Consider the following 20,436-nt stretch of genomic DNA (forward strand, 5'->3'; position numbering starts at 1 on the left):
GTGTCTGGATGCATAGATGTACATGCACATGTATTCTGATAAATGTGAAGAACAGGGGACAACGTCAAGTGCCATTACTCAGGAGCTGGCCACCTTGGGTTTTGAAAAAAGTGCCTGTCCCAAGAACCTGGGCTCACCAATTTAGTTAGGCTGGATAGCCAGGGAGCTCCCAGGGTCTGCCCCTCCTCTCCACGCATGTCTTCATGCCCAGCTTTGCAGGCTAGGGGTTAGGTTTTGTGTGTGTGTGTGTGTGTGTGTGTGTGTGTGTGTGTGTGTCACACCTGCAGTGATGCAGAGATCAGAGAACAACTTGTGGGAAGCCATTCTTCCCTTCCATGTTGTGGATCCTAGGGATCAAACTCGGGTCATTAGACTTGGCAGCAAGCATCTTTATTGACTGAGCCATCTCCCCAGTCCCCTTATATTAATTTTTAAATTGCTCCAGCATTATTCAAAAGTCTTGACTAAATTCCATGAGCTTATAAAGAAAAGCATTATGATTTTGACCAGTAGCCCAAAACATTAACCCTATAACCTTTACAGCTGTGCTAGTCTTTTTTTTTTTTTCATCTCATGCCAGGTAAAGATAGTGAGACTACTACAGGAGTGAGCTAACTTGGATTGGCGCGCCCTGCCTGATGCCTGAGAAGCAGGCAGCTTTGGTGTCCATGTGCTGTCCCGGTTGAGCAGGAAGACAAATGGAACAGCCAGTTGAGGAGTAGGGGAGCCAGGTCTCCAGGAGTGATCCCTTCTAGCACAAATGTTGCTTCCTGGGGCAGCAGTGTTGAGGAGCATCTATTAAAGGGCCTTGTGGCTCAGGGCATCGCTCCTGCAAGAAGCCCAGAGAGAAGAGGCATCAGGGGCAGACTCCCTCATCCCCAGCAAGTTTCCCAGACCCTTTAATTAGTGTCCCTGCTTGTTACAACTGCTACTGTTTCCCCCCAAGGGATACACTTAGGCCTCACTGGTGCTGTCTGTTATCTTTCAAGAGTGCGGAGCAGAGTGCCTTTTCAGTAACCTCATCAAAGGGGAAGCTAGGATTCAGATAAGCGTCTCCAGGAGGAAGTCAGGGTTATAATTTTCAGAGACTTCTGAATGTCACCTCCAATTTCCAACTCTTCAGTTCAAATGCCAGTTTGGGGGAGCCAGGCAGCCTCAGATATTGAAATGGTGACCTTTGACCCTAGTCCTTCTACATTCCTGGTCATCTTAAAACCTGGCAGATCCAAGAGTCGAAAGTGCTGGAGATGTCTGACTTTATAATAATTCTGCTTCTCAGAAGTGCAAATTACACAAGAATTGGTGCTAAATTCTCCATTAACTACAGAGTCCAAGGAACCTTAGTTTCTCAAATTACCTGTCAGTTTCTCGGCGATGCCATGTAATCCTGTCGTTTAGGGGGAGAAATGGTTGTAATTTCGAATTTCAGCGAAATTTCTAATTGAGCCTGCATTTAATTTGGGAGACTGAATGTCCTTCCACTTCTACAATGGGTTGAGTCACTCGAGAAATCTCAGGTGCATCTTTCACTAAAACCATAGCCCCCTTTCCGCATCCGGGGCAGGTGTGCCTGAAAGGTAGCTCCAGATGCTCCTATCTCATCATTATTTTCATCTTGAAGCAAGACCTTCTGTGAGCTTCTAACCCATCCCCCATGTCAGTGCTGAGGGGGAGAGAGGGAGGAAGTGAGAATGGAGCTCAAATAAGGTTTAAAAGATAATTGCTTCCCCTTTGGAAAAAAACCTCTCATAAATGATGATATATACACAGTTATTCTTAGCATTGGATTCTGGTAACTTGCACTCATCACACTGATCAACTTACACTTTGAGTTTTGTGTGTGTGTTTTTTAATTTTATTTAAATTAGAAACAAGCTTGCTTGACATGTCAATCCCAGCTCTCTCACCCTCCCCTCCTCTCCCAACCCCCACCAACTGCCCCCAAACCCCCACCCCATCTCCCCTCCACTCCCAAGGGAGGGTGAGGCCCTCCATGGGGAATCTTCAAAGTCTGTCATAGTATCCCGGGCAGGGCCTAGGCTCTCCTCCATGTGTCCAGGCTGAGTTTTGTGTGTGTGTGTGTGTGTGTGTGTGTGTGTGTGTGTGTGTGTGTTTTAACTTCCTCCATGAGGAGGACTTAGAAGCAGGCACAGGGACTGATGATCTTCGAATCATTTTCCTGCTCTCTTTTTAGCCAGAAGAGTTCACTTTAATGTGATTCATTAATATAATCAAAAGGGGAGAGGGGTTTTCTGGCTGAATGTATCTATTCCATTCCTGCATAAGTGTATGTTCACTTGAGGGAAGTGTTCCCTAGTGTTGAGAGAAATATGTTTGAATTATACTGAACAAATATTATGTTGTAGTGTAGCTGGGGAAACTTAGACCAGGAAGACATCTCAAAGTTTGAAGGCTAACTTGGTACCATCAGCGTATTTGCTTCTCAGATATTTATGGGGGCTTCATATGTGCATGGCACATTCTCCGTGTGGGAGTAGAGTACTGAGCAAAAGGAAACCCTTGTTTGTAGCTAGAGGGAAGACACATGTCATAAACCCAAACTCAATGTGTTATATTAGGCAACACTAAATGCTATGGAGAAAGCATTATAATAAGGAAAGGGGTGTTGCATTTTGTACAGATGGCCAAGAAAGCTCCTAAGGTTGGTTAGGGAGCATATGAAGCAGCATGGTCCAGAGAGGCCCCCTAAGGTGGGTGGGTCAGGGAACAGATATGAGCAGGAAAGGAGCCATCCAGCAGGACAAACAACCAGAAAAAGATCCTAGAGTGTCCCATGGGCAACAAGAACTATGATTGATGTCAATGAGCAAAAAGGAGCATCCAGAGAGGTCAGGGGACACTGAGGGGTCTTGTCCCCCAGAATGGTTTTGACTATAATGTGTCATTTAGACTTCATTCTGAACAAGCGTGGGGTTACTGGGGCATTTTGAACAGAAGGGGGTGTGTTCTGACTTAGTTTCCTAACAGATGACTTACGCTGCTCAGAGGAGGGCAGACTACAGCTGGGCAGTGGTGGATCAGGAAGAGGCTACAGCAACACAACAGGACAGTGGTGGCAGCACCTCTGCTTGGGGTAGAGACAATTGGAGTAGTGGACTAGACCCAGGATAGTGTCTTGGATATTTTCTGAAACATAAGGCAAAACAATTTGTTGACAACTGGAATTTGGGGTGAGAAAGGAAAATAAGAGTCAACAATGATGCTAAGGTCTATGGACTGTGCAGCTGGAAGAATGCAGTTGTCATGTTCTGTGATGAAACAGACTAAAGGAAGAATAGATTTTGAGAGAAAACAGAAGCTTTTCTCTGGATAGTTGAGGGTTGGTATGCCTCTTAGACATCTATTAGCCTTCAAACAAGAGGAAAACAATTAATCAGAACTAAAAAAACATGTCTTCCATTCCCCTGTACCTCCCAGGAAAGACAGCAAAGTGAAGCAGAGGCAAGGTGAATTTTTTTTTTGCATGTCACCTTGTGGGTAGGCAGTAACTCATCCATAAGTTGACTGGTCTACTAATTTTCTTTTCATTGGCTAATATATGCAAAGGGATACGATCTCATTTTAACAATAGTCTATGCAAAACAGTTGAAACTTGACCATCACAAATGCCTGCCTAAATCACACAGAAAGCTTGCTTATCAAAGTTGCAGATGGCACCCAGCTGGGCGGACAGCTAATAACTCTCAGTGATAAAAATCTAGATTCAAAAGGCAGACCAGGAGGATGGGACAGAATACACAAGATGAAATTTACCTGAGGTACACTGAAGGTCCCACCTCGTAGATCTAAAATTAATTGTGTAAATGCAGAGTGGGGAGAAGTCTTCGTTTTCCAAAAATTCATGTAAAACAAAACCATAGGGGATTAGTTGTCTGTAAGCTCATTATGTAATAGCATGGTACATGGCTTTCAACACAGCTAATGTAACATTAATAGAAATGTAGTGTCCTGAATAAGAGAGTTAATAATCCCAACCTATTGTGCACCCAACTGTCCATACACATCAGGATAATTGTGCTCATTTGCAGCATCCCATCTGAAATAACAATGAACCTCAATAGCAGAGCAGTCAGAACATGAAAACCCACATGGCCTTCAGAGCATCCCTCTAGGCACCACTTTCAGGTGACACACATGGAGAGAACAGGCTTTATGCTGCTTAAGCTAAGGCATGATCTACTTGTGGCTATTCCTCAGATTTGTTTTTTTCAGGTTGAAGGTATTAGTTAGTGCCTAGCCTATGCTCCTGATATATTCTGAACATTGCCTAGACCTATAACTCAAAGACACTGGGTTCTATAGGCATTTGGATCATTGTTTTTATAACATGTTCAGGTGACCTGCCCAAGGCCATAGAGAAGGAAGAGTTGTGCGAGGATGAAAGGGAAGATAGACTATAGCTTCTTTTGTGTTTGTTTCTCCCACCACTCAGGATCATGGGTACCGTGAAAACTCTATTTTTCCTTCAATAACTTCTCCGCTCATCTTTTGAGCATTGCTTGTCCTCATTTCCCCCAGGTCAAATGTTTCTATCCTGTATGACTATCTTAGAACCCAGAATGAAAATATTTCTTGGCTCCTTCCTGGCCCTCAAACTCTGCTGGCTCAAGTACTCTCTTCTCAGTTTCTGCTGTCTCCACTCTTTGTGGGAAAGCCTGGGAAGGCATCCTACATGCTGATGCTGTCCCTGCCAAGACCTCCCATGTCACCTTCCAATGCATGTTACTCTTACTACGTGAAACTGACTCTTTTTCGATGGCAGAGCTAGCCAGCATTGTGATACAGAGCTTATGGTCCAAACAACCGTCCAATAGCAAGCTGTCATTTCCTAGCCTCTCTTGGAGCAGTGAAGGGCCATATGACTAGCATTGTTAATGGGATATAAGAGAAAGTGGTATGCAGTACTACCAAACCACGGAACTTAATAATATTCTTTCTTCCCATCTACCCAATAAATGTGGAGGCCTCTACATCTCAGGTGAGAATACAGAGGTAACACTGAAAGATGTCGGGCCCTGTGTCATGTTGAGGGCCACCTAGCAATTAACTGAGACAACAAGCTTCTTTTGTGTTAAGTCAGATTGAGGGGAACAATGTTTGTTTCACCATCTAGTGATACCTTATTGCATCATTACATTGAAAAGAATGACTGTGGAGTCATTGCTTGCTTGCCTGGCCAATCTCTATGGGTGAGGAAAGAGAAAGAATATGTTGTTCACCCTAACTCATGTATCTCATTGAGGTCAAAGTGGCTGAATAAGGCAGGAACTGTGAAGGATCTCTGTGCTCTGCTGCCTCCTTTCCTCCCCCCCGTGTGTGTGTATGTGTGTGTGTGTGTGTGTGTGTGTGTGTGTGGTGTTTGGGACAGTGGTAGGTATTAATCTAAAGGGCTGAATTCCTCAATGGTTAGAAAGTCTCAGAGAGTTCAATCTGCTTATTAGCTGCAACATCTTTCCAGATCTCAAGCCTAGGCACCTGATGCAGAGCATCACCTGTGTCTGGTTCTCTACTGTATCATAGGAAAGTGCAAAGGAATTTTAACTCCATGATCTTTGTTAAGTCATTTTCCATTATAAACTTTAAATCCCCCTTTTGTGTCTGTCAGCAAAATAATCCTGTCTTTCGAGCACTGTTTTCCAACCATGCAAGTTTCAAGCAGTCTCAAAGAGGTCCTGGTAGAAGGCTGACCCTAGATGATACCTCACAGCTCTCTCTGGCTTTAGTATCTTACTTCTCAGCAACTGAAAAAAAAAACGCTGCCTATGTTCTCTTTTAATTGAAGAATTCTATGAAATGTTCATCTCACCTTTCATAGGTTAAAAAATTGAGAGGTTAAGTTTAAATGTCTCATCTAAAGTCAGCTTGCCATTTAGTGGTGAAATTAGAATGAGGTGTTCAACCTCATGAGTCCCATAACAGAGTTCTCTTCTTATTCCTAATTCTGGAAAAGGAACAGAGAGAGAATGAGGGGCACACTTTTTACTGAATGTGTACAGAACTAAGCACCAATAATGGCATCCACTCTGTGAAATCGGTACTACGGTCAATTAGTTTTAAAGCAAGAATTAGAGACTTGCAGGGGTAAGGTCGCGTGGCTCAAAAGTTGCAGGCCTTGCAAGCCCATCTGTCTCCCCTAAGCCAATAAAGTCTTCAGCTCAGTGACTTTATTCCACTACCAAGCAGAAGAAAGCAACATGGGCCTGGAAATTCATGAAAACCTTTACCATGGAACTAGAACTTGAGCTAGGGGTTGGTGGTCTGGGCCCACTGGGGTGTCCTCTCAAAAGTACACCACTAACTGTTTCTAAGGAGCAACCTTCAGATGTATTTTTCTAAACATTAAACAATGCTGATGGAATCCAAGGAATGGGTTAAGGAATCGAGGGTAGGGTGTGAAGGGGGTGGATAAAGCATCTACCCATGTCTTTCCGGTATTCTTCATGAGTAACAGGCTCTTTAGGGAAAGAAATCACAGTGAGACATAGAAGTTGACAGTTTGAAAGAGAGTCAGCAGTGATGGCCAGAGCTGTCTTTGATGGTTTGAAAGTTGAACTTTGAAAACTGTGGAGGAGACCCTTAAGGTGGCAAAACTAGACCAGCCTTAGAAAAAGTTGCCACTACAAGTTTTCAGCGTCCTGCCCGTGGCCATGTTTCTCTCTGCCCTAACCTCTGGTGCTCTTTCTCCCACAGAATTCTTATTTTCATTGCAGTCCTTTCTAGTTTCCTGTGAACAATGATTTAATCTCCCATCAGGTTCTTCCCGGGGCATTTTCATCTTAAACATTTTACCAAAAGGAGAGAACAACTGTATTGAATAGGGGTGACCCGTCTTCACTCGTAACCGGTGGCCCTGTCCCCTGCTTCCCTAGACCAGCATACCATTGCTGTAACTTATTTTCCTCTCCATCAGACTTAGGGCTCTTCTCTCAAATACTGCATACCATCCATTCTGGTTAAGCGACACTAACTACATTGTAAGTAATAGCCCGCCCGCAGCAATGTCGCTAACGGGTTTGTCGGTGCCTGGGTTATGAATGGGCTGGTCCTCGGCTGCAGTCACACCGCTCTGGGCTGGGAGCTCATCCCATCTTGCAAGGTCAGACCTCATCGAGTTTTGGACAGTGGGGAAATCTTGTAGGAAAACCTGGGATGTGGCGGTGTGCGAGCCCCATAGCTGACTCACTCTCCCAGAAGCCACTGCCGTTTTCTTATCCCTGCCCTTATCCCTGCAGGAGTTGGTGCAGCAGAAAGAGTTCATTTTTAGACCCTGTGTGGAATACTTAGAATAAACCCTTATTGCCACTTCCTGACCTCACATGTGTGTACAGGGCAACACATTAAGGTGTCTTTACCCACAAGCACCTAAAAGCACAGCTCAATCCCTCATATCCATCTAGCTTAGTAAGGCACACGACACATCACTGGTGGCTTGAAAGTATTTGTCGATCATTACCACATTAATTGATCCAGTCTACTGAAAGTCATCAGCTAAGTCCCAAGAACCTACCTCAGAAGATTTTATTTCACATAAGCTTCTAGTAACCTTACACGTTAGGTACTCTAACCTACTGATAGAGTCCAGGGAAGTATGGACCCCACAATTTCTTCATCCTGAACTCCCACAGACACTAAGAGGTGTGCTTTTTGAAGTCGCCAGCACTTTCCCACTTGATCCTAAGGTCTGATGCAGGAGCCGGCATGCACCTCTTTCAGTGCGTGCACCTGCCTGCACGCAAACATACACACCCAAGTGAGGTGGCAGTTCCGAAGTAGCCGAATGAGTTTGAAGAATGAAATAATGGTCCCTGGTCTCACTTCATTAACCCCTGAGTCAGCTGTGCACTACAAGGCAGAAGGACTTCTAGGGCCTCAGGTCTCCATCCCTGTCACAACGTCCTATTTTCATGTCTTCCTTTACTCACTACCTACTTGCAGACTGATCGGCTGTGGCCTTTGTCTTTCTAATTTCAAACTGAGATTTCTCCTCATAGGCTTGACAGCTGAATGAGGTCTCCCGTATGTATGAATTATGCTTGTATGTATGAAGAGAGAGATATAGATAGATATAAACATGCAGATATAGGTAGATACAGCTATAGATATACAGATATTTTACTCTTCGTATTCTCCAAGGACTACTTCATCAGCGTTTGTCCTTCCTGGTAGATCCAGGTACATTCCTTCCTTCAGCTTCACTCAGGGCCCACACGGTTCCTTTGTGCATTGATTTTGGCATCAGTTACCTAGTAAATATGCATTGTGTGCCTGTTCTATTTCTCTGCTTAGTCCTAAGAACACATTCATGTTTCCAAGGTAGAAACAGTTCTTACGCACTCTATGCAAGGGACAGAGAAACTGGTAAATAGTCACAAGTGATATCTGGACAGAGAAGAAACCACTCGTGCTGAAGCTAACTGCAGAACTCCAGGAACCAGAGAGCTGTATTCTCCTAATCCGCACATCTCAATGGGCAACGCATGGTAAAAAGATACATCAGGGCCAGGCCCGTCCTGCCAGGACGGGTGGAAAACCAAGGAGCTGCTCTGAACTAGAGAGATGAGCTTTTTGTCCCGTTAAGTAGCCCCAGTAGGAAGAGTAAAGAAAAGTGGAAAAGGTAACAAAGAGAAAAAAATTTATCCGGGAAAAGAGAGAAAAATCTATTACCATGAATAGGCAAACTCAGAGAAGATGATGGCAGTAGGGACATTCAAAGGACTTTCTAAGAACAAGCTGCTGTTCACATCAAGGTCTCTGTTGTATGCTCCTCCTCTGCCTTGCAAAACATTGCAGGAAACAGCCTTTGTCGGTGGTTTTGTGTAAACTATTGGACAGAGCAACAAAGAGAAACATCACGCTTTCGTGCCTCTTGTCTGTTGAAGGCAGAATGACAGTAGAATGTGACACAGAGAGGTAGCCCTGCAGTTGCAGGGAGGGGGGTGGGTTGTTCACAAGAACAGCAGCTTAAAGATAGCTGAGGGAAAGAGGGAGGTAGGAAGAGAGTTGTATCCATGTAGGAATAGTCCCCCCACTGCCACAACATGAGCATATTCACACACTTGCAAACACTTTCACACAAACTCGCATGCACAAACACACACTCACATGAACATGCACACAGACAACACACATACACACTTCTATGCACAAACACACATGCATATACACTCTCACACACACAAACACACATCTCTACCCACAGTGACTAGGTTCATTTTAGCCCTGAATTCTCAGCAGAACCACCTAGTGGCTTTGAGAATATCTGTGCTCATAACAAGAACAAGGGCCATACAGATGTGAAAACAATGTAGAAGCAAGGGAAAGACATAAAGAAAGACAACTAAAGAGCAGAGATAGGTCATGGTAGGTGAAGTGACCACTAAACAGGGTGACAGACTAGGAATTAACCAGGCAAAAGGAGAGGAGAAATGAGGCAATGCCCCTGACAAAGGAAGCCACAGAAGCCAGAACGCAGTCGCATTGGACAAGAGCCTTAATAAGGATATATATATATATATATATATATATATATATATATATATATATATATATATATATATATATTTGGAGAGGGAACAAAGAAATAATCCCAGATTACAGAGAAGCCTAGATCCTTGAGGTCTAGATCCTAGATCCTAACATCATTGAGGTCTAGCATGCAATATCTCTTACCCCTAGTATTTCTTTCTGTGTCTCATCTAACTACTGCTATACAGTGAGCTATCCCAAACCCAATGGCTTCAAAAACTGCAATTACTCACAAGGCTGCTGGGAGGTTCTGTAGATGTGACTTAGGGTTAGGGTGGGTCAGTCTTGGCTAGGTTCCCTCATGTGACTGCAGCCACCCCGTGGGTAGGTTGTAGGTTAACTGTTTCAGGATACCTGACTCCCACACCTACTGATTGGCTATGGCAATTCTGTAGTAACAGAATGATGGGACCGAATTATCTCCCATCATCCACAGGTTGCCTTTTCACATAGCAACACCTTCTTCTGGAGAGAGAGCAGAGCACACAAACTATTAATGTCTAGACTTGGAACAGATTCACAACTTATTTTGCTGCATTTCATTGTCTAAAACGAGTTTTAAAGTATCTTCAGATTTAAGGTCTTGAGAAATAGATTTCTCTTCAAGTTGAGCGGAAAAAAATGAGGCAAAAACTATGCAGCCATTTTGTGAGCCCGTGTGTGTGTGTGTGTGTGTGTGTGTGTGTGTGTGTGTGTGTGTGTGTGTGTGCAGTCATCTAACCAGCCCCACTCCTATAACCTTAATGCCCTCCATGCATTAGCCTCATGGTCTGGAAATGGCAGGAGGCTCAGGAACTTCCAGGAGAAGAAATAATCCTGGCCATAATTCCTACTAAGCAACCAGCCATGAGCAAGATCCAGTCCCCTGGTCCTAATTGCTCTGCCCAGTCTTCACGTGCCATTGATTTCCTATTTTCCATCCTCTCGCTGGCCAATGTTGTTTTCCTTAACACCACAAACTGCCGGTTGCTTTGTGTATCCCGTAGGCCTCTGTGGGCATTGCCTTTTACATGAGCACATGAAGAAGCTACAGTGTTCCCCAGAACAGCCAGGGCGATTATTGAGGCAGAGCCAGTGATCACGGGCCCTGTAAGGAACAGGAAGTGGAGATTTCTGAAGAGCTGGCATACACTATTTCTTCTGGAAGACAAGAGTGCTGCCTCTGTGGCCTCCCCCAGGCTTCATGCCTTGTTCACAGGCCTTGTGATAAAGCTTGTCAGCACCTGGCCAAAGGACCTCTTGGGCTCACATAACCACAACACTCTTCAAAACAGACATGGATAATATGTGCAGTTGGTGTCCCTTCAGACACCATGTCCTGTCTGGGCTCTGTGCTTGAAGAATAATGGAAGAAAAAGCAAAGGACAGTATGAACGGGAAATGGTACCTTAGAGGACAGATAAAGGAAAGGACATACACTTAGAAAAAAAAAGAGCAAGGCTAGAGGGACTTAAGACACTGGCTTCATGTTTTTGAAGGGTTGGCATTGGTCGGAAGAGGCCTTCTTGTCAATCTTTTCTGAGGAAACAGCAAGCAGAAAGGAGTCAGTTTAGCTGGGATGGAGAACTTTCTGTATACAAAAGACTCAGTAAACAGGGTATTATACTGGGGGCTTGGCCCAACTCTCCCTGAGGAGGTGTGGTGATTAATACCTACTGTCAACTTGTCTGGATTAAGATAACCAAGGACCATGCCTCTGGATGGCAGTAAGATGCTGTTTCCAGACAGGCTTAATTGAGAGTGGAGGATCCACCCCAATTGTGGGCAGCACCAACCTATGCGCTGGCATTCTGGAAAGAATAAATAGATGAAAGAAGGTGGATAACAGCAACTCATCTCTCCATGCTTCCTGACTGGGATGCAGTGTGGCAGCGGCTGCATGCTCCTGCTACCATGTCTTCTGGGTCCTTTCTTCAACTAGAAATCAAAATAAACCCTTACTTCCTGTGATCGGTTTAATTTTCAACTGGGCACAACCTGGAATCACCTGGGGAGAGTAACGACGGGGGCTTGTCTATGCCAGTTTGGGACCTGTGGGCATGTCCATGGAGCATTAGCTTGATGGTATTACCTAATGTGAGACAACTCATCCTAAACATGGAAGCACCTTCTTGTAGCAACCCACATAAAAATACACAAGAGGAGGAAGCTTTCTTTTCTGGCTGGCTTGACCTTCACCGCTGAGTTCATCTAGTCTGCTGCTGCTGTGATTGAATCGTTTGCTGATATTTGAACCAGCTTCAGGCTTCCGACCTTGACTTAAGACCAGCAGATTCCCAGGAAACACCAGTTCTTTGGAGCCAGATTGGAATTGTCCAATAATTCATAGGGAGGTATCCTATGCCTGGCACTTTTGAGTCTGAAATTTCAATGTTGTCTTGCTATAGGCCCATCATATGATCACACAATATCTCCCTAACGCACCCATCAAAGCAGCCAACCCTCCCCTATTTCTGAATTCCTGTACTGTTTCTTCCATCCCTAAATAGTTTGGATATGAGACTTGAGTTTTCATTCTATCCTTGGTCATGTGTCTTCTATCTATAACCTTCACAATTGTATAAATGAGAAGTGGATGCATCAGAGACTCTCTAGAGACCTCCATGGTGTCATACTCATCACCTTTATTATTGAAAACAACTAAAGAAATGCAAAAGAGCACAAGAATGATGGCCTGTGGGTATCCAAATTTGCAGACCTGACACCGATGTACCAATCACAGGACAGCATGCTCTTTTCCTCATGTAAGAGGGAAACAAGTTAGAAGGAGGCCTGGGTACCCTGCCTACCTCTTGTCACCAATCTCAGGGCTTCTGTTTGTCCTTCCCTGGGCTGGAGGAAGAGGATGTATTTGCCTTCAGTCTGTCTCCATGTGGCTGGTGTAAAGTTGTACACTTTGCAGCTGAAGACAGTGGGCTCCCCAGGATAATAGCAGCTGTTCAAGTGCATATTAGCACTTGAGATACTTGATAAGAGGGATTGAAGTACCACCCAGTTTCTTAATTTTTATTTTTTTGCCTGGCTGAATCAATAATTAAGTGTATTCTAATAGTGCAGTTTTGCTCAGGATTCTCATTTGGCTCAGGCATTAGGCCTAAATGAAATATTTAGTTGACAGGATACAGTTAGGAAGCAAAACCACATTTCTGTCTGTATACTTTAATTTTTCTAATGATGAGAAACCACAGTCTGTCTTCCAACCCTGGCTGCTGTGGCCTGCCTGTCACTCCCTCTTTCAGAGACAAGATAAAAATCCTTCTTCCCCCAACAGGAAAAATGAGAGTGTCAGATCCTGGTGACCACCATCAGATGGGGCCTGAAGCAATGAGAAAAATTCTACTTCTAATCCATTTCATTCTAATATGAGCAGGCTTATGCTGGGGTCTTTGCTTTAGGCAATGGGAAAAGAGGCAATAGCCAGGACTGGGATCACCAGGTCATGATGTAGAAGTTGACAGCTTAGGGTACAAGGGCATGTGTGCACATGGGGTGATATCAAACTAATATATACACCATCAGTTATGTCATTCATGTTGATACTCCAAAGGGAGGATGGGTAGCTCCTGACCTAGGTATTCATCCAACAAGCCTAGGATAGAGACTCAAAAATGATCTTAGGAGTCTAGAAGGCCCAGGAAATGGAGGCTAAACTGGAAAAGTGATGACTTGGGACAATCTTGAAGTGCTAGCTTTGACCTTATCTTGTCTTACTGTGACATATGGAAAGCGCGTTTCATCATTGTTTCAACTATTGATAAAATATCATGATCTCAAAGGAACTATGGAACACTAGATTCTATTTCCAGTATGGAGCTATTGAATGACCTCTTCAAGCACATTCTTCTCCCAGGGAAATCTTTCCTTCATTTAGGCCCCACCCTAGTCTCTAGCACTGCACTCTACTTTTCTCTCCAGGAGGAAATTCCCTGGGCTACTTTATTCCCTTTCTCTCAAGTTCTGATGAAGCACACTATGCAATGGCATCTCGTGTACAATCTAAGTCCACTCACAGATGTCTGGCTGTTGCTTGAGAAAGTGCACAGCTCTGCACCTTCTGGTGTCCTTAGTCTCTAATGTCTTGTCACCCTTTTCTGCTCGTTGCCGGCAGGAAGGATATAAGAGCTATGCATATCACCAACATTGATACAGAGAAGCATGACACACCTCCCCCATGTATGCTTGCAACTTGCAAATAACATGGGGTCCAGGTGATAGAAAAAGAGAGATCAAACTCACCTGTATCAGGCATACAATGGCTGTCATTCATTCATCACACAAACAGTTTTCTCTTTTGAGTCCCTCTGTTTTGGATAAATATTTTGTATACATCTCTGAAAATTAGAAGAAGAAAGAGCAATGGAAAGGGAAGAAAGGTATGTGATGTTGATCTTGAATCCAGACTGGCTGGTTTACTCATGTGGTGTTTGAAAAGTCAACCCACTCATATCCAGCAAAGTGGGCAATGCAGAAAAGTAATAGTTGTCTAATATTTGCTCAGCCTATTGTCTCAGTGTGTGTTCCCAGGTGCCCTGGCTTTTGTGGAAAGTTATAATCACTACTATGTCTTAAGACTTCTTAGTGTGGAACTTTTCTGAGCAAAAGTTATCTAATGTATTTCAATCATTTCTCTCCCTTGTGTGTGTGTGTGTGTGTGTGTGTGTGTGTGTGTGTGTGTGTGTGTGTGTGTAACTAAGGTTAGGTAGGGGGTAGAAAACAGAGATGGGAAGGATTGTGGTCTTGAAGGCTTCTATCCTGAATATCTCTGTGGGTCAGAGACAAGGAGAGAGAGGTAGCTATGGAAGATCCTTCAGGGGAGATGCTCCCCAAGACTGAATAGTTGCCATACTAGGCATCACAAGAATTCCCTCTGAAGTATTTAATGCTTGAGATTTTATTTCATACGGTGCTGCATTTTGATCTCCATAGAGACCCTAGAAAGTGAATAAAGAAGTTGGATCTATGCCTAACTCAGACTCACCAGCTGGGGCCCCAGATGATTAAGTGAGTTGTTGGAGATGGTGCAATGACATCTTTAGACTACAAGATTCCTTTCTACTCACTGAAAAGCTGGGAATGACTCCCTGTAGAGTTTCCCAATGCTATGTAATAGTAAATCTCCATGGTCAATTTGAGTAGATTGGTACCACCTAAGAGACACCCCTTTACTCACATCTTTGAGGATGTTTCCAGAGAAGTTTAACTGAGGAGAGAAGATCCAGTTGGAATGTGCCCACTACTGTCCCATTGGTCTTGGGGCCATTTAATGGATAAAAAGAAAAAAGTAGAAGCCACCATTCATTTCTGCATGCTTTCCTACCAAGGATGCAATGTGATCTCATACTCTCTGCAATCCTATCCTTGCCCTGATGGATTGAATTCCTCTGAACCATGAGCCAAAAGAAAAATTTACTTTCTTCTGTTGATTTTTGTCAGGTATTTGGTCATAGCAATAATAAAGGTAACCAATACAGAACATTGATAGCAGAAGTGGAGCCCTTGTTATGGTATCTGACCACACAGTTTGTAGGCATTTGGAATTCATTTGAGGGAGGAATTTGGAAGTATTGGGGCTTGCAGGCTAGAGAAGTCCTAGGATAACATAATTAATGCTTAATGGGCATCCTTGGGGGCGGAGTTCAGAAGATCAGAGTGCCAAGAGAAATGTGGACAGTAGAGGCCTAGTTTCATAACATGAAACAGGTTCTATAGGTAACTGCGCTAGAAGCCATTCATGTTACATTCTGGAAAAGGTTCTGACTCTACTCTGCCTATGTCTTAATATTTTGTGAGAGGCTGAATGAAAAGTGATGAGTTGAGAAATTTTCAAGACAGCATCACATTCAGGCTTTGGCAGGGTTATTTCTCACTATATTTACTGAGGTTTATAATGATAATTTAAATCAGGAAGATATGATAAATGTGTAACTTGTCATTAACAAGTTTAAAGTTGTAGACAAGCAAAGTACAAAGAAACCTGGAGCACCATGTAAGGTACCTTGAGGGCTATGTCCCACCTACCAAGGACCCCAATTTCTAAAAATCCCAACTCATTTGAAAAGTAAGGATTTCCTGCACAAACACAACTACTCAAGGAAGTGTTTTCCAAGTTCAGTCACCAACACATACAGTAGCAGGTACAGCTGTGGTAGAAGGGGACAAGTGTACATCTTAATCCAACAGCAAAGTTTGGCAGAGTCAGCCACAACGTGTTGGTTTTGCAAGCATAGAAAAATATAAGGATTATGGGATCATAGAGGTTTGCACCAAGGTTCCAGAAAGCTACTGAAACTGGATAATGGGTGACATGCTTGAATTCCCTTGGAATGAGGCCCTAAAGGAAATTTGTGTGAAGCTGTTTTGAAGATGAGATCTAAGTTTCAGTAGAGACCCCAGGGTTTTGGAAATGCCCAGGCTGTGGGAAATCCACCATGGAAAGCTTTAGCAGGGATGGGAGCTAGCTCATGAGAAAATATGCATTACTGCAAGAAGAAGAACTGGAGAAGTGGGGCTAGGCAGTCTGATGAAGTGCAGATGATTCCACAGTAAGCCTGAGGTGTGGGACACAGAGTGGCCAAGTCTGGTGTTTCCCTGCTGGCATTCAGGCTTGCCTTCTTCTGGCTTTTCCTTACTGTCCTCCATACCCTCCCTTTTGCAGTAGAAATAATTACTCAGTATCACTGTACGTTAGAACTGTGTAACTCATAGTTTGACTTTTACAGAGGCTAAAGATTAAGAGATTATGTTGCGTCTCAGAAGAGACTTGGCATTTTTTTGATAGTATGATTCTTTAGACATCATCATAGATTACTGGAGGTGGACTAAGTGCATTCTACACGTATTTTGAAATAAACATGCGACTTCAGGGGCAATGGAGGAAATGGTATACTTAGAAATGACATGTTTGTGCCGGGCAGTGGTGGCGCACGCCTTTAATCCCAGCACTTGGGAGGCAGAGGCAGGCGGATCTCTGTGAGTTCGAGGCTTGGCTGGACCGACAGCCTCCAAAACAATACAGAGAAACCCTGTCTCATAAAAAAACCAAAAAAAAAAAAAAAAAGAAATGGCATGTTTGTAAGGCTGTTAAACTAAGGATGCAGCTTCAAAAGTTAATCTTCACTATAAACTTGACTAGATTTGGAACAGAGGCAATACACCTTTGGGCTCATCCAGAAGGTGTGTTTTTTGATTAAGTTCTACTGGGGGAAGGAGAGAAAACACACCCTGAATATGATCAATTGCCCTCTTGGGGACTGTGGTATGAGCTGGATAAGAGAAAAATGCAGGAAGTCAGATGAGTATCATCATTCATGTCTATTTCTTTCCAAACTCCGGACTCACTGCAATCAACTCCCTCATGCTCCTATTGCCATGCTTTCCCTGACAATGATGGTCTGCAATCCTCTGAATTGTGGGCCAAAATAAGTTCTCCCTCTTTAAGCTGCTTTTTGTCAGAAATGTAGTAACAGCAATGAGAAAATAATTAATACAGTTTATCAAAATGTATTCCATGGGATGAGCAATGTAAAAATCAAACAACAGGGATTTTTTACATCTACTCTCAATGAGTATCTCCTGAGGACTCCACAGCTACCATCCCATCCCTTAAAAGAGCATCCTTTATGCAAGGCTTTGTTTTTGACCTAAAGGAAACATAGTCCCCAATCCTGACACTTCCTTCTCCAGTGAGTGTTTATGCTCACAACATACCTGGACCACCTCTACTCCTACCCACTCTTTCCCATAAAGGAATAGTGATGTCCCAGTCTGGTGATGCTGGGAACAGAACTGACTCTGGGAAGCACACCTTCACCCTCAAGACTTTTGTTTGTGAGTAGGCTTGTCTACAGGGCTCTTTCTGTGACACCAGTCCTCATAGAAGATTAGCAGACAGAAGTCCAGCCCTGCAATCAGGCAGGGAAGTTGCTGTGATCTACCAAGACTCAGAAGAAAGTTTCATCAATTTCAGCTCAGGAACTATAAGTCACATCACAATTTACATCACGTCCTCAATCTAACTCATCAATCAAGGTGACAAGTTTGGCCTCTGTCTTCTCCGCTACAGGGAAGGAGACAAAGAAAGGAGGGGAAAAGAAAGAGATGAGAAAGGGAAGGGAGGGAAGAAGAGAGTAAGGGAATCAGGCCTGCATGGACTGTTGTCTCTGTCTGCTGTCTGTACTCCCCAGCTGAGGCCCATCAGTCAGCAGCTCTGCTGATCCCAGTTGTTAGTGGTTATGTTTCTTCTGACACCACATCTTCCCTCTTACTGGAAATATATGTCATAGTTAAATCCACTGGGAAGAATAGTCCAATGTATAACCATCTCCTCTATCCTATTTGTCACTTAATGAAAATATCCAGCTAAGTCTGATATAAGGACAATGTGTATCAGATAAGGTTCCAGCAAAAGGACTAACTGGGTTTCAGGCCAGTATCAGATGGAAAGAAGACAGAGGTCTGTTCAACACATGGGATGGAGAACTTAAAATCATGACTAAATGTATCTGTAAATTGAAACTTCTGCCTTATAGTTACTCAAATGCCATGAAAATGATAATATGATGACCTCCAACCCTAACGGCCTCCTCAGCCCCTCCCACGGAGTATCCCCAGCAAAGCACTGTTGTGTCTGCCTTCACCAGGGCTCTGGGGTCACAGACATAGGTTCAAATTCCAGGCCAATTTTTTCACCAACTGTGATTAGGGAAACAGACCAAAAGCTCCCCACATACTCAGTTTCCTCCCAAGTAGCAGGGAAAATTACAATGACTTACATATTCAGATTTTTTGGTTGGCTTTCACTTTCTTAGAAATTATTTTTGTGTCACAAATCTTCTGTTTATTGTGCTTTAAAAATATGCTAGCCAACATAATTTTAACTTCTAAAAGATTTTTTTCTTGCTTTCTCTTTGTTCTTTTAGAGGAAAACATACCATCTCATTCTTATATATTGAATGCAAATCTCCCCTCATTTCTCCAGAGACTTTCCAAGCGTTTCTTCACTCGTCTGCCCTGCTCCTCATGTCATTTTTCTTACCCTGAATTTTCCTGTTAGTTTGGACACTGCATATTTGCCTTTCTGAACCTCTGGAGTGAGGTACCAAGACTCACCTGGGAGCTTGGTGTGAGGTCTTACTACCTCATGGCCTCTGTGGTCCTGGAGGACAGTGCTCAGCTGTGAGTATCCTCCTTTGTGATGCTCTCCTCCAAAGAGCAGCCCTCTGACCTGCTGGGGGATAGAAGCCTGGATGTTAGCTTGAGGGAACCACAACGACAGGAAGTGTCAGGGTGGAGATGGTCAACTCCTCCTTTTCCTAGTGGACCTCTTGCTCCTACCTTTCATCCCAGTGACCTCACCTTCCCCCCCAGTGACCCCACCCTACATCCCAATGATGCCACCCACCTTCACCGTTGCCTGAGTATGATCTCCCAGAATATAGGACTTATCTCCAGAATCTAATGGGAGCCTTTGAGAACCAGCCTCTATGCCCCCTCAGGGTCCATAAAAAACACTTCAGCAAGCCAGGTACTTAGAAATTCTGAGGGCAAATAAATTCTCCACACATTCTTTTCTGAATCAATTTCTTTATTCTACTGCCATAGTTTTACTTCCCTTGTACCACTTCTAACTTCTTCTGGCTAGTTCTTCCTCTATTCTAATAATGCTTTTCCTTCAGGAGCTTTGAAGAGATAAAGAAAATTATAAGCGTTGGCTCTTATTGGTCAAAAGCCCATTCCTAGGGTAAGTGATACAGAATAGAGCCATTGCCATGGCAACATAAGGTCCCAAGGGCATAGGAGCAATACCATGACAAGATGGGGATGGAGGGACAGTACCCAGTGACAACTTTGAGACACAGGTTCATTGTTGACAGACAAAAAACCAGCATGCCCTTCCTATGGTGCTCTGTACAGCAACCAGGCCAGACATCTGTGACTCTGACCTTGTGCAAGCTGTAAAGTTTTAAACTTATGATCTATTTACAAAAAAAGCCTTTAGTCTAGTTTAAACTTTCTCTGAGGTGAAAGTGAGATGATTGTGTGTAGTTAGTCAGAGCAAATTAACAAAGCAGGCTTTTAAGTGTCTATAGACCTGGAGGGGCAAATAGATCCAACTGTGAAGCATGTTCCAGTATGTTATCTATATATCAAAATTGTACAATAAATGGAAAGTCATCTTCTTTACTATCCACAGATATATGTGCCTAGTAGGTAGAATATTTTCATGAGATAAACATTCAAGCAGTGGGAAAACACCCAAAGCTATTCTTAGAGAATAAATGAAGTTCTTAGGGAAGAAATGAAGTGGCTCATGAGAGAAAGTACAGACAGGAGCAACTGGTTTCCACAGCTAGTAACTCCACAGCATTGCCAAGGGCTCCATATCATAGAATCACTCATGTGGTAGGTCGGCCTGTTGAACACTAGTTATCACCTGGTGTATACACCCACAGCAGCTCTCAGCAAAAAACAAACCTTTCTGCTGGGTTAGGAAAAGTGTAACTGTTTGATGATTCAGGATGGAAAAGAAGATATGGATCAATAAACTTCCTACAAGTCTTTGTATTGTAGTCTCAATTTGTAGCCCTCGCTGTCCTGTAATTCAATATTGTAAGCCAAGCTGATCTTGAACTTAGAGATATGCCTGCCTCTGCATCTCCAGTGCTGAGATTTAAGGTGTATACTACTGAGTCTAACTAAATAATCAGCTACTGGAGATTCGGGAATTCTCAGTTTCTGGAGCCTTCTAGGGTCCACCCTTCTCTCCTCCTATAGTACTCCCAGTTTCCACCATTTTTAATCCATTGCATCATAAACACTGTGATTTTTCCATCTCCAAATAACTTAGTGATAGTTTCCATTCTTTGCTAAGTACAGGTCCCCCGCTGTGAC

At 43.5% G+C, this 20,436-nt stretch overlaps 1 long non-coding RNA gene across 1 annotated transcript in view; it reads right to left on the minus strand.

Moving 5' to 3' along the window:
• Positions 1-368: 368 nt before the first annotated feature.
• LOC121133490 overlaps positions 369-20,436 on the minus strand; it is a 34,037-nt gene continuing 13,969 nt past the window's right edge. Inside the window, exons 2-4 of the long non-coding RNA XR_005870339.1 lie at positions 18,655-18,772; positions 2,998-3,147; positions 369-829 (exon numbers count right to left, since the gene is read on the minus strand). This is a non-coding gene — a long non-coding RNA (uncharacterized LOC121133490). The remainder of the gene's footprint in view (positions 830-2,997; positions 3,148-18,654; positions 18,773-20,436) is intronic.

This window comes from Mesocricetus auratus, unplaced genomic scaffold, assembly GCF_017639785.1.
Source record: "Mesocricetus auratus isolate SY011 unplaced genomic scaffold, BCM_Maur_2.0 Super-Scaffold_100022, whole genome shotgun sequence".
Classification (NCBI taxonomy): Eukaryota; Metazoa; Chordata; class Mammalia; order Rodentia; family Cricetidae; genus Mesocricetus; species Mesocricetus auratus.